The sequence below is a fragment of the Crinia signifera genome, chromosome 3 (assembly GCF_055691185.1).
Source record: "Crinia signifera chromosome 3, ASM5569118v1, whole genome shotgun sequence".
Classification (NCBI taxonomy): Eukaryota; Metazoa; Chordata; class Amphibia; order Anura; family Myobatrachidae; genus Crinia; species Crinia signifera.
In genome coordinates this window covers 24,782,511-24,809,682 of record NC_139219.1, presented here as the reverse complement: position 1 = coordinate 24,809,682, position 27,172 = coordinate 24,782,511, and the positions used below count along the sequence as shown (strand labels likewise).

The following is a 27,172-nucleotide window of genomic DNA, read 5'->3' as shown; positions in this document are numbered from 1 at the left end:
CTGACGCAGGCGGCCGCGGTGGCTCTATAATAAAATAATGAAAGTACCGACGGTGCAGGTGACTGCTTGCTGTCCACGGGGCCCCCACAACCGCCGGGCCCCATAGCAGCTGCACCCCATGCACCCTCGGTAGTTCCGCCACTGGGCTTTCCCATGAAAATGCTGGTAATTCAGCCATGACGCAGGTGCCGGGGGCCGGCAGCTGACTTCACCGGATGTCCGTCCTGTTCACGTACAAGGGCGCCGCAAATCTGAGTCACCAGAGAGTGAGTTAGATTTGCGAACGCTATAGAAATGATTAGATGGTCGGCGATTTGTCGTAGCTCACATTCAAATTATGGGCCTGATTCAGAACCTCTACAGACCTGTACAGTAACACGTCCCGTCGCAGGCGGCCGCACGGAGGAGAAATACTTCCATTTCGGTTGGCCGATTTCCGCTGAATTGGAGGCGGGTGCTGACGTCATGTGACACCAGCCACCCACCCCGAGCATCACCCTGCATTCTCAGGGGAGCACCTAGGTTTTTTGTGGGGACTCTATAAAAACTGGGCGTTCACCCTGCTACGCCCTCTGCCCACCACCCGCCCTCCCCTCCTCGAGCAAACGGCTCGTCGTGTGTGAAACTTGGGTTTGTGCATGTGTAGACCCGAAACAGCAGAAAGGGGCCGAATTTGGAACCGTACGAATCAGCCCCAATACTTGAGGTATATTTTCCAGCACATCTGTCCTCAATGAGAGAGGCTTCCTGACCGGTTTCAGCTGTGTTGCGTCATACTCTGTGTTCATCTATTGTCTATTAAGGCATTGGAGACCCCACCCCACATTACACCGTAACACAGCCCATTACCTGTTTATATTGCATGAAGCGCCGGCTGGGTGTACAGCACTTTGCCTGGGATTAGGTGTGTACACAAGTCTCTCTCCCATGTTTATGATGATGGATAATGCCAGTTCTCCTCCCAGTCCGCCCCCATCCCCTCATACAAATGACAGAGCCCTGCCCTCAGCACAGCACTCCTTCTATTGTCGGCCCGCAAAACCTGGCCGCCCATTTTGGGGCTCACCCTCTGTGGGGGCAGTGAGTGGGCACAGAGTCGCTCATTCACCTGCTGTTTTTTTTTTTTTAAATCTTTTTATTAAATTTTTGCAGAGTAACAAATTTGTATATCCATAAAGTATAAAATAAAGTATGATATAAATTATGCTGTTATACAGTCATACATATAATGTGTTACATGTAATATTTGTACACACTCAGCCAGAATTCACAGTAGTAACAAGAGTCATTTGTGATAAAGATAATCCTATATGAGTAACATAAACCATAGTCGTCTCCTGATGGATTAGTGGAGGATGTACGTATAAAAAAGGTATAGATATACCGTAACTAAAAATATCATATAACTATAAAGGGTAGAAAAAAGAAGGGGGGGGGGGGGGGGGGGGTGGTGAGGTCAGATTACCTCAGGTTGGAGTGACTTACTCCTAATTCAATTTAGTGCCTGATGACCTACACACCCCAATAGTTCTTACATTTTTAGCTAATATACAACTGGAACAGGCACGCCTATACTATACACACAATGGGTACTTTATCTGGGCTGTCAGTAGGCTGAACAACATAATCACAAAATTAGACATAAGACAGAGGACATGAAACACAAAACACGTAAGAGAAAGAGGGAAAGGATATGAGGGGGGGGGGGGGGGCTTCGCGACCTTAGCTCCTATAATCCAATAAAGTTCAACTTTGATATAGATATTTCAACTCACATAAGAAATTCGCTATCAGCATTTAAGTGGAATAAAGAAAGGGTATCCTGGAAACATAGGAATTGACTACAACCCCCCATTTTGCATAAGACGTCTGTGCAGGAACCATTCTGTGGAGTCGAAGATACTGAATATTTGGTCTTGGGATTGGCAAGGAAGAGAGTCTATGTATAGCCCCCACTTCTTATAGAAGCCAATAATTCCTGATTCAATATTAACTGTGGCTGATTTCCTATCAAAGTACATTTGTTGAAGCATTTTCTCATTGACCTCTACAATTGTGGGGGATGATGAGGACGTCCAATGGGTCAGTATTATTTTTTTTGCAATTGTTATTGTAATTGTTAGAAGGGGGAGGAGACGGTGTTTATTAATTCCTAGTTCCCATTCGTCGAAATTTGCGAATAGGCATGCATGAGGGTTTGGGGATATCCTAATTTTATATGTATTGGAGATGATGCAGGTTAGTTTGTTCCAAAATCTTCTGATCTTTCCGCACTCCCAGAAACAGTGGAAAAAAGAGGCTTGGTTCGCATGACATTTAGGACACTCTCCTGTGACTGAGGGGACAAAGTGTGCCAACCTAGCTGGAGAGATGTAAGCCCGTTGTATTGTTTTTAAATGGACCTCCTGTAGGTAGGAGGACGCAAGGGTTTTCATGGTCCGAGTGTGATATTTACTGATTGAATCATGAGACTGTAGTTCCGTAATATCTCTTGACCATTGTGACTTGAGCTTGTTCCATCTCGTTTCTGAGGATGTGGAAAGTATCAGAAGATATAATGGTTTAAGTCTGAATGAGTATTTGGTATTATGATTAAGTATATGTTGTAAGGGGTCTGCAGAGGGGGAAGGAGAACTAGATGTTTGTTTTGGGTGTAGGGTCGCTAGGTAGTGTCTCACCTGTAGATACATGAAAAAATTGGTTTGGGGGAGCTGGTATTCCTGTCTGAGTTGTTCGAAGGGTTTAATCTGGCCACCTGGGTCATAGACCATGGTTGCATCTGATAAGCCCTTTTCCTTCCAATTCAGAAATGTTTTATTCGAGCATGAAGGGGGAAATGCTGGGTTACCCCATAGAGGAGTTTTCTGCACATTTTGTGGATTTCTGAGGAGTTTTTTGTTAACCCACTGCCAAGCCAGGTATATATCGTAAAAAAGTATGTTAGATTTGGCGAGGCGAGGTAAATTCGAGGATTTAGTAAGCAGGAGGGCTCCTGGGGAGAAGGGGTGAAGAAGGGCATTATCTATCTCTACAGTCGTGAAGTGGTTCGTATTATTCAGCCAATCAGAGATATAACGGAATAATATAGTGTTGTTATATACACTGAAGTCAGGGATTCCGCTACCACCTAGAGATAGTGGTGCCATCATTTTTGCTAGAGCTATTCTAGGCCTTTTACCGCCCCAAATAAATTTGGATATGGCTTTATTCAGCTTTTCCAGGTCTTGTTTACGCATTCTAATAGGGAGCATCTGCATCATATAGAAAATCTTAGGGAAGACTACACTCTGTATCACTGCAATTCTACCTAATAGGGACAGGGGGAGGAGGAGCCAACCCTCTATTTGAGTGATGACTTTAGAAATCAGTGGGGTGAAATTCAACTGATATAGCCTTGTGATATCAGCCGGGATTTTTACTCCTAGATATTTAATTTCTGTGGCCAGAACGTTGAATGGGAGGGTGCGTAGGAAGCTTAATGTTGAATTATCTATCGTGGGGAAGAATAAAACATCTGATTTTGACAGATTAATACGGTATCCTGAACGTTGGCCAAATGATTGTATGATATGTAGGATTTGTGGGATTGATTCAGGTGGATTGGCGACAAACAATAACATGTCATCTGCGAATAATGACAGTTTCAGTTCTAATGAACCTAGTTTTATGCCTTGAAAATCTGCACTAGATCTGAGGGCTATGGCCAGCGGCTCCAGGGCAATCGCAAATAATAGGGGGGAAAGGGGGCATCCCTGTCTGGTGCCTTTTTCTATGGTGAAGTGATCTGACAGCAGTCCGTTACAGGCTATGTGAGTACGGGGGAGGTAATTTATACATCTCAGGACGCGGAGAAGGCCATCGGGAAATCCAAATTTAGATAAGGTTGAGTATAGGTGTTCCCATTCAACGAGATCAAAAGCCTTCTCCGCGTCCAGAGATATCAGCACTGAGTTCCTATTAACTGTGTCCCCTGGGAGGGAGGAGGCAAGGATTGTACTGAGTGCTTTACGGACATTTGTTTCCGAGTGTCTTCCCCAAATAAAACCTGATTGATCAGAGTGAATAATGGATGGTAGTAAGGGTTTTATTCTGTCAGCTATGAGTTTGGTGTATAACTTATAATCCAAATTAAGAAGGGATATCGGGTGGTAGGAGCTGGGTAGTTCCGGATCTCGGCCTGGTTTTGGAAGTACCCTCAATATCGCAGTGTTGAAGTGTTGTGGGGGGGTTTGTGCTAAAACGAGTTGATTTAGGAAAGCCGTCAGAGCTTGGATGAAGGTGTTTTTTTTGCGTAGTAATTTATAAAAGTCACCGCTGAAGCCATCAGGCCCTGGGGCTTTGTCGCTTTTTAGAGAGGATATCACTTTAAGCACCTCTTCTTCGGTGAATGGGGCCATCAGTGATTGAGCTTCTTCGGAGGGAATCTGTGGGCATTGGATAGAGTCCCAGTTAATCTGGTTTTCCATCTGAGATCTAGGGTAAGAGGAGGAGTCAGGGGGAGTGTGGGAGTATAGGTGTGAATAAAATAGTCGTAGAGTATCAGCGATCTCTATATTTGACTTGGTAAGCTCCCCTCGAGTGTTCCTGAGAGGTTGAACCACCATTGGAGGCCTGGTACCTTGGAGAATTCTCGAGAGGAGCTTCCCAGTCTTGTTTCCAAACTCTATAATTTGAAGAGAAGAGATGTCTTTCTCCCAAATTTTGTAAGTATGCATCAAAATTTGTTTTAGCTGTTAGGTAAGCCGATTTGGATGAGGCATCAGGGTGTGATTTGTAATATTGGAAGGCGGATGTTAAGTGGTTTTGTAAATCTAAATATTTGGCTGTGTATGATTTATTGTTATTCGCAATGTATGAAAGAATCTCCCCCCTGATGACAGATTTTGCAGACATCCAGAATAAGGGCGGGTTGGTTTGTAAATGTTGGGAGTTATTAATATAGAATTCGTCCCAACTTTTTTCGAGTCTAGTCTGGAATTTAAGTGATTTTGAGAGGTATGTGGGGAATTTCCACATGCGTGTTTTGGGATCTGATGAGGGGTATCCGAGAGAGATTGTGATAAGAGCATGATCTGAGAGGGAAATAGCGTTAATTTCAGAATTACGAATAATTGGGAATAAAGTGTGAGATATGAATATATAGTCGATCCTGGAAAAGGTGTTATGGGCAGCAGACAGACATGTATATTCTCTTTCGGTGGGATGTAGTGCTCTCCATACATCCACCACCTGCAGAGATTCTGCCAATGCCGGGATGCCTAATTTCGGGAGTTTAGGGGGGTTATTTTTCTGGGAGGAGCGATCTAGAACGTTAGATGAGATAAGGTTGAAGTCACCTGCTAATATAAGTGAATTGTGGGAGAATGGGATTAGAGCCGCTGTTAATTTTTGCATGAATACTTTAGAGTAAATATTAGGGGCGTAGACGTTACATAGTGTGTATGGCTTAGATTGGATTGTAAGTGAGATGATAAGGAATCTTCCATCTGGGTCAGTGATTATCTTATCAATTTCATGTGTTATATTTGATTGAATCAGAATTACTACCCCTCTTGCTCTGGAGTTATATGGGCTAGACCCAATTACTTTCCAACCCAACATGTTTAATTTTACTATTTCGGGTGGGGTCAGGTGTGTTTCCTGTAAAAAAGCCAACTGGACTTTTCGTTTGTTAAGGTTAATGAGTATCTTACGTCTCTTCATGGGGGAATTGAAGCCTCCTATGTTCCAGGAACCAACTGTCAGGTCTGACATTTTTTCTTCGCTGAAGGTTGTGCTACTTGTAGAGTTCGAGGTGTAGTCTCGAAGGTCCGAATGAGATGAAAACAAGAGGGAAGAGAGGGAGGGGGTACATAATATGGGGGAAGACACGAAGACATAGCAAACAAATAATAGAAGAAAACATAACTTAAAATATACCATAAAACATTTGTCATCGATATCGAAAAATGAGCACTTAAATGATTAGAGATATGCTTCATCGATGAAAGACTTCCTGACTTAACTAGAGTGGAGTATGCAACTTGTGCAGTGACCCACTGAGTTTCAACATTTAACATGGGTGGTGGAGCTGAACTGAGTCGTCCCCGTCATTCCCACCCGCCAACAAATTATATAAAGAACTAGAGGGAGGGTCCTAGCCATCCCTTGTACCGTCTACTTTTAAATATAAGTAACCTGGGTCTGGGAGGGTGTTGGGTATTGAGGAGGGGGGGGGGGGGAGGAGGGGGGGGGAGGAGGGGGGGGGTGATGAGTGGTATATATAAATGAGTGGGTTAGGGGTAGAGAGGAGGTGGGGGGGGGAGGTAAGGGGGGGTGAGAAAAGGGAGCATCTGTTACTTTACTAATTCTTAATGCTAAAGACCCTAGGTCAAAAATTAGCACAATTAACATAGTCCTGCAGAACTCAATAAAAACTAGATATTGCAGGTAACATATTATTACGGTATCACAACTGTTCAAGACAGAAGAAAATAGTATTTCTAGCATCGGCTTTGCTGAAGATCATGAATGGATTGCTGGGGAGGGGGGGGGGGGGGGGGAAGTGGGAGAGGAGGAGGAGCGGAGGGGGAGGATATACTCCGAGTCTCGGACTTTGAAGGGTCTTCTCCCTTTCCTTAGCCACAGGGTGAACGATCCTGCCCGATGGTGGGAGGGATAGGGGCCAAGGTTAGGTTTCATTTATGTTATTAGACGCAGTCTTGAAGGAGGACAGTCAAGAAATGCTGTTCTGTACTGCAGACATGTAGTTTAAATTACGCCTTTGTCCAGGGAAGCCAGAAAAAAGAAAAAAATATACTTTTGTGCTGTTGATGTCTCGCACTTGGATAATTAGGTCTTGGGTTGGTGTGTTTGGGTCAGTGGTTGATCAGTCATCTTTGCAGTGATTACAGAGGCATAGGATGCAGGAGGGACCCGGTCACTGATATCCTGATCTCTTTCTGTTAAAATTTCGCGAAGATAAGACTCTGCGTCCTTGGCGGAGAGAAAATCTTTATGGGAATTCCCGTCATAGATGTGTAGTCTGGCGGGATATAATAAACCAAACTTACGGCCCTCAGTGACTAGTTGGGAGCAAATTGGTGAAAAAGCTTTGCGAGCCTTCGTCAACTCCACTGAGTAATCCTGGAAAATTAGCAGGGTATTGCCTTCCCATTGTATATTCTTCACCCGTCTGGAAGCAGTCCAGATTAGTTGTTTATGGAGATAGTTCATACATCTGTACACAGGGGCGGATTGGGAATTAAAAGCAGCCCGGGAACTATTTTGAAGCAGCCCTGGGGGGGGGGGGGGGGGGGAGGGGATGGTGCGCGCCGAAGGCGCGCCCGGTTTTTTGGGGGCGTGGCCTATTGATATGGGGGTGTGGCCTATTCTGACAAGGACACGCTCCATTTCCGCTGCTGTGGGGGCATGGCTACTGGCTCTCTGAACTGCTGGCTATGTCCCCAGCCCCTCAGGCTGTAGAATAGGTGCATGGGAGGGGGGACACAGGGTGGCATAGGATGTAGGGTGACAGAGGGGAGACGCAGTGTAGCATAGGATGTGGGGTGGCGGAGGATTCAGGCAGGGAGGGGGGAAGCGGGGTGGTGGAGGAAGCAGGGTGGGAGGGGATATGCAGGGTGGCATATGTGTATATTAGCAAGGGTCCGGCACTCCCAATAACCAAACAACAATTGCCTGTGTGCCCTCACAGAGAGAAAGACATACAGCAGCAGAGGTGCGGCACTCCATGAGTTAATGATGTGATGAAGACAGTAGTCAGTCAGGTAACCACAACGTTTCGGTTCTATTGAACTTTTTTCAAGTGTCAGTGAAAAAAGTTCAATAGAACTGAAACGTTGTGGTTACCTGACTGACTTCTGTCTTCATTAACTCCTGGAGTGCCGCACCTCTGCTGATTGCTTTTCCTTTCCCAACGGAAAACAATGTAACAAACAAATATAGAAGGCACTACCAAGATTTATGATAACTGCACAGCGGCAGACTCAAAAGAAATAGAAGCAAACACAAAGCTTGTGTGTCAACGTTTCGGGCAAAGCCCTTTATCAAGACATGGCAAGCAAAAGAAACATGTACTTACATTTATTACCCCGGCTGGTGTAGGATGACGTCATACGGCGCACAATGCTTGAGAATCGGAATCACCAGGGGCGTGTCAAAATCACCCAAAAAGGTGGCTGCTATGAGAACCGAGGACGCTAGACAGCGCGCCCTTCTGTGTACAGTGAGACCTCAAGCGGCATCCGGCCGCTTGAGTGATGTGTGGGAGAACGCAGGAGCGGTGCCGGTCCTGAAAGCCGGCTGCTATACTGACAGCCGGTGCTGAAAGCCGGCTGCTGATGACTGCAGCGGAGTGCTGTGAAGACAAGAGTGAAGAGTTTACAACATGACAGGATAGTACAATAAAAATATGCAACATATCTATAAACATTAAACATGTGTGACTGATTAATACCACTTTCACACGGTATTTTAAAATGGTATTTAAAACGGGTCTGAGCCTTCACATTGCAGTAGATTACCGTTTTAAATACCATTAAAATACCATTCACATCAGTCAACCCGTTTTAATTCCCTCAAGGCAGAATGCAGGGGACAGCCAATCATAGGTCTGTAATCTGTTGTTTTTTTACTAAATACCGTTTCAGAGCCATTCTCACTGCATAAAAAAACGGCTCTGAAACGTGTAGGACTCTGCTTTTTAAACGATTTGAAATACCGGTTATCTTTAACCGGTAAATCAACTTTGGTACTTTCCCACTGCAGCCTTAAACGTGTTGAAATGTGAAAAAAAACGGCAATATACCGTTTAACAAGTGCGTTGCGAAAGGGGTATAAAGAAGTAGCAGACATGTTGCAAACTTGTAACAATATGCAGGGAGAATGAAACATGCAAGTGTGGCTGACAAATGAAAGGTAATAACCTGCGGGATCAGTTTCTGATAAGAGAGATACCGTTTGGTGTGAGTGGACCATGTGAATGACGGGGAAGAGAAGTGCAGCTCACACCATACGTAAATGCAGAGATGCTGGTGGATGTGAAAAGGAAGACAGATATGAGGAGTCAGGGTCCGTGGCTAACCTAGGTGCTGAAAAGAGCTGAAAACGTAGTAGGAGAGGGAGAAAAGGGTGCGCAAAGGTAGAGGGTACCCGATGTGGAAGGAGATATGGCAAGGTGTGCCAAGCAACAACCTGCCTATCTAATAGCAAGGGAGTGGAAAACCTAGGGGGTAGAGTGAGCAGGCAAGTGGTGGATGTGATATGGCAGGGTGTGCAAAAAAAACACCTAACTGCAGAGCAGCCTCCCTTCCCCATAGCCACATTACACACACCTGCACTCCTTCTATAGGCGCCGGGGGCAGGGGCTGACTGGCAACTTTTAGCCCAGGGGGCAACACAAGCAAGCAGCCCACCACTATAGCCATTCTGCAACCCCTCTCTAGTATACTGCCTCCCACTGCTGCTGCAGACACGAAGGTAGGATCCCGGCCAGCTTGCAAGGGACACGGGACAGCCTCCACGGCTGCTTCTCCTGGAGGCTATCATGTCTTCAAGTCCCGACTACAACTTCTTCAAGGGGGAAGGCAGCATGCCCGGGTGCGGGTGGTGCCCGGGGGGGGGGGTTGGGAGCAGCTGGGCGTCTCACCTGTTGCTCTTTAGCTGCCGCCGGCGCACGGGGGGGGGGGGGAATGGGCGCTGGGAGGTTCTGCGCGCATGCGCAGCAGCCCTCCTGCAGCCATTTTTCATTTGGGCAAAGTGCTGCGGCCGCTACCCGCGGCCCGGCCAGCCCAGGGGGGAGCGAGGCATATGTTCCAGTCTGTGGTGCGGCACTCCAAAACTAACTCAACTCACGGGGGTACAATTAAGTTTTATTCTGTCTGCATTCTAAGCCTGATGACAATGCACTAGTGGCATTGAAACATTGCTACAGACAGAATAAAACGTTAATTGTACCCCTGTGAGTGGAGTTCGTTTTGGAGTGCCGCACCACAGACCGGAACATAGATGCACCATGTAGTGCAGGCACCCACACATCACTGACAATAGGAGGCTGTGCCGGGCCACCCTGCTTTTTCATATATATATATATATATATATATATATATATATATATATATTATCCAGCGTGGGTGCGGCACTCATGGCAAAAATAAGACACACTATGCGGGATGCAGTTAAATTCCCGGCGGTCGGGATCCCAGCGTTCAGAATCCCGACGCCGGAATCCCGACCGCCGAAATGCCGACACATTCTCCCTCCTGGGGTGTCCACGACACCCCTGGAGGGAGAATAAATTAGCGTGCCGAGCGTACCGGGCCCGCTGCGTGGCGAGCGCAGCGAGCCCGCAAGGGGGGGCGATCCACGTCCCCCCCTTGTCGGCATTTTCGGCTGTCGGGATTCCGGCGTCGGGATTCTGAACGCCGGGATCCCAACCGCCGGGATTCAATACTGAATCCACACTATGCAAGAGCCTTAGTGATCAACATTTCAATTTCAATACATACACATACACACACACACGCGCACACACATATATATATATATATATACACATATATATGTACATACATACTCACATATATATGCACACACACACACACACACATATATACACACATATATACACACACACATAGAAACTGCACAGCAGCCAGACTATTATTAATTTCATTATGATTTTTTTATACTGCCTGTACGCTGCGTGCTTGAGCTGCGCCTGCTACTCACTGTGTGCTGTTTTTTTCAGCGCCACTCAGCACCGCCCAGCGCCGCCCATTAGATGGATCCCCAGTCCTTTGCGCTACATGCTGGCTGCTGGGGATCACGTCAGTAGCCGGCAGCCGGCGTCATCTCAGCCACTTCTTCTGAGTACCGCGGGAGAGGCTGTGCGCATGCGCACCAGCCCTCCCGCGGCCATTTTAAATTTGGGGAGCCAGGGCTGGCTGCGGCCATCTTTAGTGATGGCATAGAGCTGCGGCTGCGGCCGCGGCCGCGGCTGCGGCCCAGCAGGGAGGGTAAGCGGCCGCATTTTATCCTAAATTAGCCGGCCCACCGGGAAAATACCCGGTTTCCCGGCAGGCCAATCCGCCCCTGTCTGTACAGCGTGACACGGGGCCTGGGCTTGTTGGGAGAGGGGGTGGGGCCCACTCTATGAGCCCTCTCTATCACCATGTCTCTGCATTCTTGTTCTATACCCAATATAGTGGGTAAAGTGTTTTTTACAAAGTGGGAGAGAGCTGTTCCCTTAAGGGATTCAGGTAAACCAACCAGCCTGATGTTATTCCTGCGGGAACGGTTCTCGATTTCGTCGAGTTTGTTCCAAATATGATAATTATCAGAGGTGAGGGATTTTACAGCGTGTTGGACATCTTTCAGCTCATGGGAGACTGTTCCCAGGTGGTTTTCTACAGTAGCCACTCGCTGGGTGAGGGATCTCAATTGCGCAGTAATGTCTGACACTGCCTGGGATAACAGAGGAGCCATGGTGCTTTTGATGGCGTCTACAATGTCCCCGTATGTAGCGGGCATGTCGGGGGAGCGGCAGAGTTTACTCACTGCATCTGGGTGGTCAGCTGCCGTTTTCTTGCTGGCAGGAGAGGTATCCCCGCGAGGGGTGCCGGGCGCCATGTTTTGTTCTATCCTCCGCTTCTCCTGGCGTGGAGGGAGCGGTGTGGACGGTGACGCTGTGGATGGTAAAACATCCATCCTGACTCCCAGGGTAAGCGGGCACTTGTGTGAGATGAGTGCGGCGGTATAGAGGCTATTTAAGCCTTGTAAAGCTGGGTATGTTGGCGGAGGTAGGACGGAGCTCCGGAGCACGCTCCCTCACTCCATGAACCGGAAGCGGAAGTCCCATTCACCTGCTGTTAGTGAGTGTTCATGACGACAGTCGTTAACCCCTTCCGTGCTGTGACATCGCACAGCCATATGCCAACAGCAGCAGAGCACAGGCCCTGATTCAGAGGGTCATTACATCGACCAGTATTAGGTCGACATGCTTGGGTGGACCACTAAAGGTTGACATGGCTTAGGTCGACACATGGAATAGGTCGACAGGGTTGGAAGGTCGACACAATCATTCAGTCAACAATGGCAAAGTCAACAGTCAAAAAGGTCGACATGAGTTTTTCACAGTTTTTGGGCCCGAAAGTCGACATAGTCAACATGGACACCGTCAAAGTGTACTGCGTCCCCTTGCGTGGCTCATTGCGCTCGCCATGCTTCTATTCCATTCTCCCTCCATGCCCTAGTGGGTGGTTGGGCACATGCCAGTTAAAAAAAAAACATGAAAAACATGTTGACCTTTTTTCTGCCGACCTTGCCATTGTCGACGTAATATGTGTTGACCAAATGACCGTATACCATTCAGAGTTGATAGTCGAAAGGCGAATTCGCAGATCAAGTGATAATCGAATGTACGGATCATAAACACTATTGCACATGCGCGACATAGTGACAGAGGCTGATTGACAGGAAGCGGTAACTGGCATTCCCAGGCATATTATTGAGGATCTGTGACGCCATTGACACCCTTGGGAATTGCGGGTAGATAGAAATCTGCGATAATTCATTTACAGATTTGCACGGGGCGTCTTATCTTTCCGTATGAGCGGCGGCAATCTACTCGCAGACAACTGCAACGCTGCACAATAGTGGTCATGTGTGAATCAGGCCCACAATGCGGCGGCCCAGCTCTACACCTGAGCTATAAAGTCGGTGACGTGTGTATTTATCACTACAGTGCAGAATGAATATGTAGATTGTACCGCGGGAACCAGTGGCGTAAGTTTGTCCCAGTTGCCCGGAGGCAAGATGTATATTGGTTCCCACCCCCCCCCCCCCCCATATGTTATGAAATATAGATTAGAGAGAGAGGTAACAAATATATATTTCAGAACTCAGCCACAGAATGGATTTAAACTTGCAGGGGATGAGATGTGCCCCCTTGAGAGCAGGAGCCCGGCTGCAGATGACTCCATTGCCTCCCAGAGTTCTGCCTTTGGTGGGAACTTCAACCCGCTGCAGAATGGCCTGTACAAAACGTAATTTGAGTGAACGGTGGGCGCAGTTTTGCCCATCTCTGCTAAGGTGGTTTGAATCTCTAATGCTATATATTATTTTGTTACCAATGGCCAAACTCCTGCGCACAGGGGAAGCGGACGCCAGCAGGTTCGCCAAGGTGGACGGAGAGCAGAACAGAAACTTGGTGCCTAAGCTGGCACGGGTATGGATCATTAGGTCGACAAGCATTGGTTCGACACCATTAAGTCGACATGCAGAAATGTCGACGTTGGTCTAGGTCGACAGGATATTAGGTTGGCACAAGCATTAGGTCGACATGGGCAAGGTCAACAGTCAAAAGGTTGACATGGGGTTTTTCACAGTTTTTTTTACTCGAATGTCGACTCAGTCGCTGCGCTCGGCACACTATTTTGTTCTCCCACCACGCCCCTAGTGGATGGTAGGGCATGAAATACCGCCTGACAGCACATGTTGCCTCAAAAAACAGTGAAAATCCCCATGTCGACCTTTTGTCTGTCAACCTTGCCCATGTCGACCTAATGACCTGTCGACCTAGACCCATGTGGACCTAATGGTGTTGAGCCAATGCTTGTCACCTAATGACCGTATCCCACTGGCACCCAATAATCCTCTGCAAACCTCTATAAGGTAGGAGGACTAGGAATTGATATAGGAATGGCCATTGATGTGTTTGTCATCGAAGTGACCATCGATGGTTGCATCCAGTGGCAGATTTTACCTAGTGGGCTGCAGTCCCAGGTAAAATCCACCACCCTATTCAGTGTCAATGAGCCAGATGTAGTCTGTGACAGTATTGGCTATACTGTGACTGGCAGTGACTTCCCATTGGAAGTCCTACCTGCCAGTCACCCACAAAACAGGCAGTCCACTAGCCAGGTGATCCCTCCTTGCGGGACTGCCGGAATGGGCTGCGATAGGCAGGGACCTCCACATTCTACAGCATACCTCCCAAATGTCCTAATTTTCTTGGGTCACTCACTCCTGTGGTGGGTGGTGGGTGACAGTTGGAAATCCCCCTGCCAGTGCTGCTCTGCCTGGCAGCGTCTGCCTAGCATCAGCAAAATGGGGGAGTGGCTTCAAGTCTGCGGTCGTTCTGCAAGGCCATCCCCCTTTTCCAAAGCCCCGCCTCATTCTAGGTTTCTGACTCCGGACCCTCAATTGTTGGGATATATGTTACAGATCCACAGGTGGTCTAGAAAACATGACCTGTTGGTAGCTTTCGAGAACCGGTTTGGCCACCCCTGGTGTAACGCATGAGTATTAAGTTTTTTTTGGTACTTATATGTTAGTTGGGCGCCCACTATAGTTAGTACGCTCATACCCCCACTATCCATGTCGGCATGGAGTTGATTTTATATAGTGTGGCAAGCGCAGCGAGCCACCGAGCCCGAAGCGTGGCGAGGGTACGCGGAAAACTAAGCAAATAACTTAGTGGGCGCCCAACAAACATATAAGTACTATTTTTTTTATGCAGCTCAAAATCAGGCCCCACTGTCATCTGTCATATGATATCTGCAATAATCTGGACATCCTGTAGCCCTGCCCTGCTAACAGAAGCTGGGAAAAGCCTCTGCTCCAGATTACTGGGCTGTGAGCTATCAGAATGAGGACAGCAATCTCCCAGATTCCATCTGAGGACAAGAAGCACAATTATGTCTGGAGAGCAGAGCGGCCGGAGAAGCAGCGCGGAGAGGTTGGACGGCCGCCAGTAGGAAGATGGAGCCCCACAGCAGTACACGGTGTCCTCGCGTGTCGTGCCTCCACACACGTAAAGAACAGACTATTTCATGCCAGCAGAGTTTAGTTTCATAGCGCTATTTGTTATTGCCGTGTTCTTGTCTTTTATCAGGTCCTGAATAGCAGAAAACACCCAGCAGCCGCCGCTCTCAGTGACCTGGGCTGCTCCTTCAGAGCAGGCGCCCAGCAGTTTGCTGCAGACGGTTAAACTGAATTCCAAACATTAAACAGAGGTTCTGTAACTGTTTGTGCACCGAAGGGCCGCATCATCGGCCCACCAATCAGCAGTGTCCTGCCTCTTCCATAGGGATGCAGTTCCGGGTATGGGTCATTGGGTCGACCACCGGAGGTCGACGCGGCTTAGGTCGACACCTAAAATAAGTCGACGTGGCTAAGGCCTACATGGTTGGAAGGTTGCCACAAGCATTAAGTTGACAACGGGAAGTTTGGTCATGAGTTTTTCATGTTTTTTTTGTCCCAAATGTCAATATAGTCGACATGGACACCAACAAAGTGTACCGCGTCCCCTCGCTGCGCTCGTCATGCTTCGACGATACTGTAGGTCAACAGTGTCTAGGTCGACAGTGAATAGATCGACATTGCCAAAAGGTCAACTCAAGCAATAGCGCGGCATTACAATGGTAGACGCGTGAAAAGGCCGAGATGCATTTTTTAACAATTTTTTTTCTTTCTTTGGACTTTTTCATGTTATATATGATCCACGTGGACTACAATCGGGGGGAGGTCCAGGCCGACAGATGTCGACATTGACACCAAAAAACGTGGGAAACTCGTCAACATTTTGACATATTCCATGTCGACCTATTGCTTAATTAAGTCAACTTTTTTGTCTGTGTCAACATTTTATTGTCGACATTGAATTTTTTTTTTCATGTCTACCTTGTGCTTGTCGATCATTCATTCGCCCGCACAGAGGAGAATTAATTTGATGGTTACTCACCATCGAATGATTGTTCCTCTGTTGCCAAATAAAAGTAAGCCAGGACTTGTAAGAAGCTCGGTCTTCTGCGAATTGGGAGCCGCGATGACATCATGTGACGTCATTTGCCCACCCCTAACAGGCAGGGGCCCTTCCAGCATTTTTATGGGTCCGCCCTCCATTTTTGTGGGCAAGCCCACGAAACGCTGGTTCATCCATCCCGGATCGCCCCCGGCCTGCGGGGTTCTGCACATGGGCATTTAACCTCTGCGCATGCGCAATCCCCCACCTGTGCAATCAGGTCTGAATCGGACCCAGTATGTATGTCTGTCTGTCTGTTTTATTACTGTTGTCGCCAATTGTAAAACGCGACAGTATTTGCTGCGCTATATAAAAAATGTTAATAAATAATAAAAATGGCTGCAATCTGCGGGTCTGCTGGTAGGGGCGGGACTAAATGACACACATCACATTTTGAGCCCCGCCCCTTGCACCATCGCCGCGGATGCATCCCCATTCTACCAGGTTTGCTAGGAAGCGGGCAGGATGCGGGAGAACCAGCCAACATTCCAGTGCTGCAGGGGACCAACCGGAAAATCGTGAGTCTCCTACAGCATCTGGAAGAGAAGTCATGTATGTCACTCAATGAGATAACTGGTCATGAGTCCCGGCATCCCTCTCGCCTGATGTGAGCACAGGGCATGGGCTGCATTAACACGCAGTCAGTCCTTTTGAAGTCCAGTCCTATAAACCTCTGTGTTTTATTTGAAACTGGTCTTTCAGGAGTTAATTATGCCTTAGCCATCATAAGAGATGGGAGATGAATGCATTCCTTCAGCATAGTTTGTATACCGTAGTGGTGATTCGCAGGTCCCTCCGCCCACGCGACACACCTGAGGCACATATGGACAGGATGCATTTCCTCTGACAGCATCCATTCAAATGATCGGATGATTGGAATTCTCTGTAATTATTCCGTTTACAGGAAGACAGAGGGCACGAGGCACAGGGAAATTAGGCACGAGGCACAGGGAAATTAGGCATGAGGTTTAGGGTTAAATGCAGTACAGGCACCAGTGGAGTTAGTTAAATATATTTCCAAACATTGGAATATGTCCCCTGTATGTATGTAATGGTCCTTTGCGTTGTTAATAGTTCACTTATTGATTTTTTTTTTTAGGAATCCCTTAAAATCAGTCATTAAGAGCTGTAGGACAAAATCATACCCGCCTCTTACGGATGATACAGAGATAAACATTACTACACACAAGTAAAGCGTGCCACGGAAGCAGCAACTGTGATTGGCATGACAGATAAAGGAGAATGCCAAACCTTTATATACCCAATTGTGCAGTATTTACTACTAATACCAGCATGTGCACACTCCCAAGGGGGTCATTCAGGCCTTCCCGCTCGGCTGCATATATTCGGAGCCTAGTGAGCACGTTAACGCCGCCCGGCGAATGCAACCCCCCACCCCACCCCCACCGGCCGGATCCCCTCACTACGCTGCGAGCGGAGGTGTACACTTACATATTCGCTCGCAAGAGTCCACACAAAGGAAAAATCATTCTATGGTGTATGAATAGGTAATGGGTGTGATGATGTGGGACATGTATGTAGAGTTGTATGAATGGGTAATGGGTGTGATGATGTGGGACATGTATGTAGTGGTGTATGAATGGGTGTGATGATGTGGGACATGTATGTAGAGTTGTATGAATGGGTAATGTGTGTGATGATGTGGGACATGTATGTAGCGGTGTATGAAAGTGTAATGTGTGCGATGATGCGGGACATGTATGTAGAGGTGTATGAAAGTGTAATGGGTGTGATGATGTGGGACATGTATGTAGAGGTGTATGAATAGGTAATGGGTGTGATGATGTGGGACATGTATGTAGAGGTGAAAGAATAGGTAATGGGTGTAATAATGTTGGACATGTATGTAGAGGTGTATGAATGGGTAATGGGTGTGATGATGTGGGACATGTATGTAGAGGTGTATGAATGGGTAATGGGTGTGATGATGTGGGACATGTATGTAGAGGTGTATGAATGGGTAATGGGTGTGATGATGTGGGACATGTATGTAGAGGTGTATGACTGGGAAATGGGTGTGATGATGTGGGACATGTATGTGGAGGTGTAGGACTGGGTAATGGGTGTGATGATGTGGGACATGTATGTAGAGGTGTATGAATGGGTAATGGGTGTGATGATGTGGGACATGTATGTAGAGATGTATGAAAGTGTAATGGGTGTGATGATGTGGGACATGTATGTAGAGGTGTATGAATGCGTATTGGGTGTGATGAGGTGGGACATGTATGTATAGGTGTATGAATGCGTATTGGGTGTGATGATGTGGGACATGTATGTAGAGGTGAAAGAATAGGTAATGGGTGTAATAATGTTGGACATGTATGTAGAGGTGTATGAAAGTGTAATGGGTGTGATGATGTGGGACATGTATGTAGAGGTGTATGAATGCGTATTGGGTGTGATGAGGTGGGACATGTATGTAGAGGTGTATGAATGCGTATTGGGTGTGATGATGTGGGACATGTATGTAGAGGTGAAAGAATAGGTAATGGGTGTAATAATGTTGGACATGTATGTAGAGGTGAATGAATGGGTAATGGGTGCGATGATGTGGGACATGTATGTAGAGGTGTATGAATGGGTAATGGGTGTGATGATGTGGGACATGTATGTGGAGGTGTATGACTGGGTAATGGGTGTGATGATGCGGGACATGTATGTAGAGGTGTATGAATGGGTAATGGGTGTGATGATGTGGGACATGTATGTAGAGGTGTATGAATAGGTAATGGGTGTGATGATGTGGGACATGTATGTAGAGGTGTATGAATGGGTAATGGGTGTGATGATGTGGGACATGTATGTAGAGGTGAATGAATGGGTAATGGGTGTGATTATGTGGGACATGTATGTAGAGGTGAATGAATGGGTAATGGGTGTGATGATGTGGGACATGTATGTAGAGGTGAATGAATGGGTAATGGGTGCGATGATGTGGGACATGTGAGTAGAGGTGTATGAATGTGTAATGGGTGTGATGATGTGGGACATGTATGTGGAGGTGTATGACTGGGTAATGGGTGTGATGATGTGGGACATGTATGTAGAGGTGTATGAAAGTGTAATGGGTGTGATGATGTGGGACATGTATGTAGAGGTGAAAGAATAGGTAATGGGTGTAATAATGTTGGACATGTATGTAGAGGTGTATGAATGGGTAATGGGTGTGATGATGTGGGACATGTATGTAGAGGTGTATGAATGGGTAATGGGTGTGATGATGTGGGACATGTATGTGGAGGTGAATGAATGGGTAATGGGTGTGATGATGTGGGACATGTATGTGGAGGTGTATGACTGGGTAATGGGTGTGATGATGTGGGACATGTATGTAGAGGTGTATGAATAGGTAATGGGTGTGATGATGTGGGACATGTATGTAGAGGTGTATGAATGGGTAATGGGTGTGATGATGTGGGACATGTATGTAGAGGTGAATGAATGGGTAATGGGTGCGATGATGTGGGACATGTGAGTAGAGGTGTATGACTGGGTAATGGGTGTGATGATGTGGGACATGTATGTAGAGGTGTATGAAAGTGTAATGGGTGTGATGATGTGGGACATGTATGTAGAGGTGAAAGAATAGGTAATGGGTGTAATAATGTTGGACATGTATGTAGAGGTGTATGAATAGGTAATGGGTGTGATGATGTGGGACATGTATGTAGAGGTGTATGAATGGGTAATGGGTGTGATGATGTGGGACATGTATGTGGAGGTGAATGAATGGGTAATGGGTGTGATGATGTGGGACATGTATGTGGAGGTGTATGACTGGGTAATGGGTGTGATGATGTGGGACATGTATGTAGAGGTGTATGAATGGGTAATGGGTGTGATGATGTGGGACATGTATGTAGAGGTGTATGAATAGGTAATGGGTGTGATGATGTGGGACATGTATGTAGAGGTGTATGAATGGGTAATGGGTGTGATGATGTGGGACATGTATGTAGAGGTGAATGAATGGGTAATGGGTGCGATGATGTGGGACATGTGAGTAGAGGTGTATGAATAGGTAATGGGTGTGATGATGTGGGACATGTATGTAGAGGTGTATGAATGTGTAATGGGTGTGATGATGTGGGACATGTATGTAGAGGTGTATGACTGGGTAATGGGTGTGATGATGTGGGACATGTATGTGGAGGTGTATGACTGGGTAATGGGTGTGATGATGTGGGACATGTATGTAGAGGTGTATGAATGGGTAATGGGTGTGATGATGTGGGACATGTATGTAGAGGTGAAAGAATAGGTAATGGGTGTAATAATGTTGGACATGTATGTAGAGGTGTATGAATGGGTAATGGGTGTGATGATGTGGGACATGTATGTAGAGGTGTATGAATGGGTAATGGGTGTGATGATGTGGGACATGTATGTGGAGGTGAATGAATGGGTAATGGGTGTGATGATGTGGGACATGTATGTGGAGGTGTATGACTGGGTAATGGGTGTGATGATGTGGGACATGTATGTAGAGGTGTATGAATGGGTAATGGGTGTGATGATGTGGGACATGTATGTAGAGGTGTATGAATAGGTAATGGGTGTGATGATGTGGGACATGTATGTAGAGGTGTATGAATGGGTAATGGGTGTTATGATGTGGGACATGTATGTAGAGGTGAATGAATGGGTAATGGGTGCGATGATGTGGGACATGTGAGTAGAGGTGTATGAATGTGTAATGGGTGCGATGATGTGGGACATGTATGTAGAGGTGAATGGGCAATGGGTGTGATGATGTGGGACATGTATGTAGAGGTGTATGACTGGGTAATGGAGGTGATGATGTGGGACATGTATGTAGAGGTGTATGAATGGGTAATGGGTGTGATGATGTGGGACATGTATGTAGAGGTGTATGAATAGGTAATGGGTGTGATGATGTGGGACATGTATGTAGAGGTGTATGAATGGGTAATGGGTGTTATGATGTGGGACATGTATGTAGAGGTGAATGAATGGGTAATGGGTGCGATGATGTGGGACATGTGAGTAGAGGTGTATGAATGTGTAATGGGTGCGATGATGTGGGACATGTATGTAGAGGTGAATGAATGGGCAATGGGTGTGATGATGTGGGACATGTATGTAGAGGTGTATGACTGGGTAATGGAGGTGACGATGTGGGACATGTATGTAGAGGTGTATGAATGGGTAATGGGTGTGATTATGTGGGACATGTATGTAGAGGTGTATGAATGGGTAATTGGTGTGATAATATGGAACACATATGTAGAGGTTTATGACTGGGTAATGGGTGTGATGATGTGGGACATGTATGTAGAGGTGTATTAATGGGTGTTATGATGTGTGACATGTATGTAGAGGTGTATGAATGGATAATGCGTGTGATGATGTGGGACATGTATGTAGAGGTGTATGAATTGGTAATGGGTGCAATGATGTGGGACATGTATGTAGAGGTGTATGAATGGGTGTGATAATATGGGACATGTATGTAGAGGTGTATGAATGGGTAATGGGTGTGATGATGTGGGACATGTATGTAGAGGTGTATCAATGGGTAATGGGTGTGACGATGTGCGACATGTATGTAGAGGTGTATGAATGGGTAATGGGTGTGATGATGTGGGACATGTATGTAGAGGTGTATGACTGGGTAATGGGTGTAATTATGTGGGACTTGTATGTAGAGGTGTATGAATGCGTATTGGGTGTGACGATGTGGGACATGTATGTAGAGGTGTATGAATGGGTAATGGGTGTGATTATGTGGGACTTGTATGTAGAGGTGTATGAATGGGTAATGGGTGCGATGATGTGTGACATGTATGTAGAGGTGTATGAATGGGTAATGGGTGCGATGATGTGTGACATGTATGTAGAGGTGTATGAATGGGTAATGGGTGCGATGATGTGTGACATGTATGTAGAGGTGTATGAATGGTTAATGGGTGTGATGATCTATTTCTATCCGAATCTCGCATTTCTTGGTTTCGTGCAGCAATGTCAGCAAGTTTTATGAGTTCAAGTTTGCAAACGAGCATCGAGTTGAATTGACCTTGACCTTGAATTAAGGTGAATTCTGCTGACGAGAACTTCAACATATTGTAGCTAATTACTTAATGGCACAAACATTTTGTAGATGAGTGTGAAAATAATACACAATCTCTCCCTCCCTCTCTCTCTCAATCTCTCTCCCTCTCCCTCTCTCTCTCCTCCTCTCTCCGCACAGCTGGTTCGGCCTATAGACATGTGATGCCCGGTCCTGCTGCAGATGTGACCGGACCAGGGATTACACTACGCACAGCGCCCACAGTTATGCTGCTGACTGGCACTTTCTGTGCAGATAAAGCTTCTCGGCCAGGAAGTGGTCAGGGACAAGTTGTATATTTAGGATGCTGATCTGTCTATCACATTCTTTTATTGGAGGCGTTAATAGAATTGAGAAGGAAACTGTGTATTACAAATTGTCAAATGCCTCACTAACCTTTTAACTAGAAATAATTGCACGTTCATGTTTTTTTGTTTTCTAAACCATGTTATATTTCCATATATGGCCAATGAAACATATTAGGTAAAAGGGAGCAGTCACATAACGGCAGCAATAAACCAACTTGGCCTGATTTTGATGTGGATAAATCACATGCTCAGTCTACCGATAATCGCTCAGTTATGGCACCATCCAAGTTGCAACCACATCTGGGGACTTCATGGAGGACCAGTCACAGGGGAGTACAGAGAGCAAGCAGGAGTGTAGTGGGATAGCATGTAGAGTATGAAGCAGACTAGTCACAGGAGAGTAGAGGGAGCGAGCAGGAGTGTAGTGGAATAGCATGTAGAGTATGAAGCAGACCAGTCACAGGAGAGTAGAGGGAGCGAGCAGGAGTGTAGTGGGATAGCATGTACAGTATGAAGCAGACCAGTCACAGGAGAGTAGAGGGAGCGAGCAGGAGTGTAGTGGGATAGCATGTAGAGGATGAAGCAGACCAGTCACAGGGGAGTACAGAGAGCAAGCAGGAGTGTAGTGGGATAGCATGTACAGTATGAAGCAGACCAGTCACAGGAGAGTAGAGGGAGCGAGCAGGAGTGTAGCGGGATAGCATGTAGAGTATGAAGCAGACCAGTCACAGGGGAGTACAGAGAGCAAGCAGGAGTGTAGCGGGATAGCACGTACAGTATGAAGCAGACCAGTCACAGGAGAGTAGAGGGAGCGAGCAGGAGTGTAGTGGGATAGCATGTAGAGTATAAAGCAGACCAGTCACAGGAGAGTAGAGGGAGCGAGCAGGAGTGTAGTGGGATAGCATATACAGTATGAAGCAGACCAGTCACAGGAGAGTAGAGGGAGCGAGCAGGAGTGTAGTGGGATAGCATATACAGTATGAAGCAGACCAGTCACAGGAGAGTACAGGGAGCGAGCAGGAGTGTAGTGGGATAGCATGTAGAGTATGAAGCAGACCAGTCACAGGAGAGTACAGGGAGCGAGCAGGAGTGTAGTGGGATAGCATGTAGAGTATGAAGCAGACCAGTCACAGGAGAGTACAGGGAGCGAGCAGGAGTGTAGTGGGATAGCATGTAGAGTATGAAGCAGACCAGTCACAGGAGAGTACAGGGAGCGAGCAGGAGTGTAGTGGGATAGCATGTAGAGTATGAAGCAGACCAGTCACAGGAGAGTAGAGGGAGCGAGCAGGAGTGTAGTGGGATAGCATGTAGAGTATGAAGCAGACCAGTCACAGGAGAGTAGAGGGAGCGAGCAGGAGTGTAGTGGGATAGCATGTAGAGTATGAAGCAGACCAGTCACAGGAGAGTAGAGGGAGCGAGCAGGAGTGTAGTGGGATAGCATGTAGAGTATGAAGCAGACCAGTCACAGGAGAGTAGAGGGAGCGAGCAGGAGTGTAGTGGGATAGCATGTACAGTATGAAGCAGACCAGTCACAGGAGAGTAGAGGGAGCGAGCAGGAGTGTAGTGGGATAGCATGTAGAGGATGAAGCAGACCAGTCACAGGGGAGTACAGAGAGCAAGCAGGAGTGTAGTGGGATAGCATGTACAGTATGAAGCAGACCAGTCACAGGAGAGTAGAGGGAGCGAGCAGGAGTGTAGCGGGATAGCATGTAGAGTATGAAGCAGACCAGTCACAGGGGAGTACAGAGAGCAAGCAGGAGTGTAGCGGGATAGCACGTACAGTATGAAGCAGACCAGTCACAGGAGAGTAGAGGGAGCGAGCAGGAGTGTAGTGGGATAGCATGTAGAGTATAAAGCAGACCAGTCACAGGAGAGTAGAGGGAGCGAGCAGGAGTGTAGTGGGATAGCATATACAGTATGAAGCAGACCAGTCACAGGAGAGTAGAGGGAGCGAGCAGGAGTGTAGTGGGATAGCATATACAGTATGAAGCAGACCAGTCACAGGAGAGTACAGGGAGCGAGCAGGAGTGTAGTGGGATAGCATGTAGAGTATGAAGCAGACCAGTCACAGGAGAGTACAGGGAGCGAGCAGGAGTGTAGTGGGATAGCATGTAGAGTATGAAGCAGACCAGTCACAGGAGAGTACAGGGAGCGAGCAGGAGTGTAGTGGGATAGCATGTAGAGTATGAAGCAGACCAGTCACAGGAGAGTACAGGGAGCGAGCAGGAGTGTAGTGGGATAGCATGTAGAGTATGAAGCAGACCAGTCACAGGAGAGTAGAGGGAGCGAGCAGGAGTGTAGTGGGATAGCATGTAGAGTATGAAGCAGACCAGTCACAGGAGAGTAGAGGGAGCGAGCAGGAGTGTAGTGGGATAGCATGTAGAGTATGAAGCAGACCAGTCACAGGAGAGTAGAGGGAGCGAGCAGGAGTGTAGTGGGATAGCATGTAGAGTATGAAGCAGACCAGTCACAGGAGAGTAGAGGGAGCGAGCAGGAGTGTAGTGGGATAGCATGTAGAGTATGAAGCAGACCAGTCACAGGAGAGTAGAGGGAGCGAGCAGGAGTGTAGTGAGATAGCATGTAGAGTATGAAGCAGACCAGTCACAGGAGAGTAGAGGGAGCGAGCAGGAGTGTAGTGGGATAGCATGTAGAGCATGGGTCTTCAACCTGTGGCCCTCCAGATGTTGTGAAACTACATGTCCCAGCATGCATTGCCCCATTTTTTCCTATGAGAGCATGCCAAAACTGTCAGGGCATGCTGGGACATGTAGTTCTACAACATCTGGAGGGCCACAGGTTGAAGACATGTGATGTAGAGTATGAAGCAGACCAGTCACAGGAGAGTACAGGGAGCGAGCAGGAGTGTAGTGGGATTGCATGTAGAGTATGAAGCAGACCAGTGACAGGAGAGTACAGGGAGCGAGCAGGAGTGTAGTGGGATAGCATGTAGAGTATGAAGCAGACCAGTGACAGGAGAGTACAGGGAGCGAGCAGGAGTGCAGTGGGATAGCATGTAGAGTATGAAGCAGACCAGTCACAGGAGAGTAGAGGGAGCGAGCAGGAGTGCAGTCGGATAGCATGTAGAGTATGAAGCAGACCAGTCACAAGAGAGTAGAGGGAGCATGCAGGAGTGCAGTGGGATAGCATGTAGAGTATGAAGCAGACCAGTCACAGTGGAGTACAGGGAGCGAGCAGGAGTGTAGTGGGATAGCATGTAGAGTATGAAGCAGACCAGTCACAGGAGAGTACAGGGAGCGAGCAGGACTGTAGTGGGATAGCATGTAGAGTATGAAGCAGACCAGTCACAGGAGAGTACAGGGAGCGAGCAGGAGTGTAGTGGGATGTTGGCATGTAGAGTATAATACAGACCAGTCACAGGAGAGTACAGGGAGAAAGCAGGAGTGTAGTGGGATGTTGGCATGTAGAGTATAATACAGGACAATCACAGGAGAGTACAGGGAGCGAGCAGGCATGTAGCAGGATGTTAGCATGTAGAGTATAATATGGACCAGTCACAGGAGAGTGCAGGGAGCGAGCAGGAGTGTAGCTGGATGTTGGCATGTAGAGTATAATACAGACCTGTCACAGGAGAGAGCAGGAGTGTAACAGGGTGTTAGCATGTGCAGTAGGTTATACATCAGACCAAGTGGAGGGAAGGGCGAGAAATGCATTAAAACTTTGGAATTTTATAGGGATCAACCAAATGATTGTTAGAAATGGATAACAAATGCAGAAAGCAGGAATCTCTGTTATCTCCTACAGACCAGAAGTGGGGAGTCTACAGCCGGGGAGGCCAGTAAGGAGGTTACAGGGATCAATGCAGGAAAGCAGAGGCCCCTGAATGAGCATTTTGGCAGCGGCGGTATACAGGGCAGGTTATAATTTAGCAATATTGTGGAGGAGGAAATAACAGGATGCGGACGCTGCTCTAATGGGTTTGGAAAATGAAAGCGAGAAATCTATTTTGACTGGTAGACACCCAGGAGGAGGAAGCGGATGAATGGCTGCATTATTGACTGCGATAGGGAAGTCTATTGATGCATATTACTTGGAAGGATATATGAGAAGAACAGCGTTTGACAGGGTTATTTTTAGCCCTCTCTACCACCCATACTGAAATCACTGAAGGGGATGTAAATATTAAAAACTAAAAATAGGGACACGGGTCAAATGTGGACACGTATAATTCCATATTATCTACACAAAAGTGACGGTACTTGTTTCCTATCACGGCCACAATCGCGGGCATCGTGTACCTTAAAGTTAAGGTACACGATGCCCGCGATGGACCCGATTTCCTTTGAAATCAGGTCCATTTTGCCAGCAAAGGCAAAATCGCGGGCATCGCGTCGGTCGCGACCATTAATATTGCCCCCGACGCGACCGACGCGATGCCCGCGATTTTGCCATAGGCTTCAATGTTAAAATAGTTTTTAACATCTAAATCAGGAGCATCGCGTCGGTCTTGTGCCATTATAATGGCACAAGATGAGATGGACTTGATTAAGTCCATCTTACATAGGGAACAATGTGAAATGGGCCAATATGACCCATTTCACATTGTATATGGCTCGTCGTCACCCCACGATTGACGCGAACCCAAAGCCCGCGAGGGGCGGCGGTGCGCGTCCTCCGACCTTTTCATACCCCTACTATCCACGTCGGCGTGGAGTTGAGAATATAAAGTGTGGCGAGCGCAGCGAGCCACCGAGCCCGAAGCGTGGCGAGCCCCGCGAGGGGACGTGTATACCTGTGAAGTTATACGCGTCCCCTCGCGGGGCTCGCTGCGCTCGCCACGCTTCGGGCTCGGTGGCACGCTGCGCTCGCCACACTTTATATTCTCAACTCCACGCCGACGTGGATAGTAGGGGTATGAAAAGGTCGGAGGACGCGCACCGCCGCCCCTCGCGGGCTCGCTGCGCTCGCCACGCTTCGGGTTGGCGTCAATCGTGAGGTGGCGTTGAGGGT

At 47.4% G+C, this 27,172-nt stretch overlaps 1 protein-coding gene across 5 annotated transcripts in view; it reads right to left on the bottom strand.

Moving 5' to 3' along the window:
* The window catches only part of FOSL2 (FOS like 2, AP-1 transcription factor subunit), a 79,946-nt gene that overhangs the window by 29,161 nt on the left and 23,613 nt on the right, over window positions 1-27,172 (bottom strand). For 2 of the 5 annotated variants that reach the window (XM_083175476.1, XM_083175474.1), the window contains exon 3: window positions 8,081-8,356. The exons of 1 other annotated variant lie outside the window; for it this stretch is intronic. The gene's annotated coding sequence lies outside the window, so the exon portion shown is untranslated. Of the gene's footprint in view, window positions 1-5,693; window positions 6,209-8,080; window positions 8,357-10,728; window positions 10,864-27,172 lie in introns of those variants that run through there. 2 more of the 5 variants (XM_083175477.1, XM_083175475.1) reach the window with 2 other exon arrangements.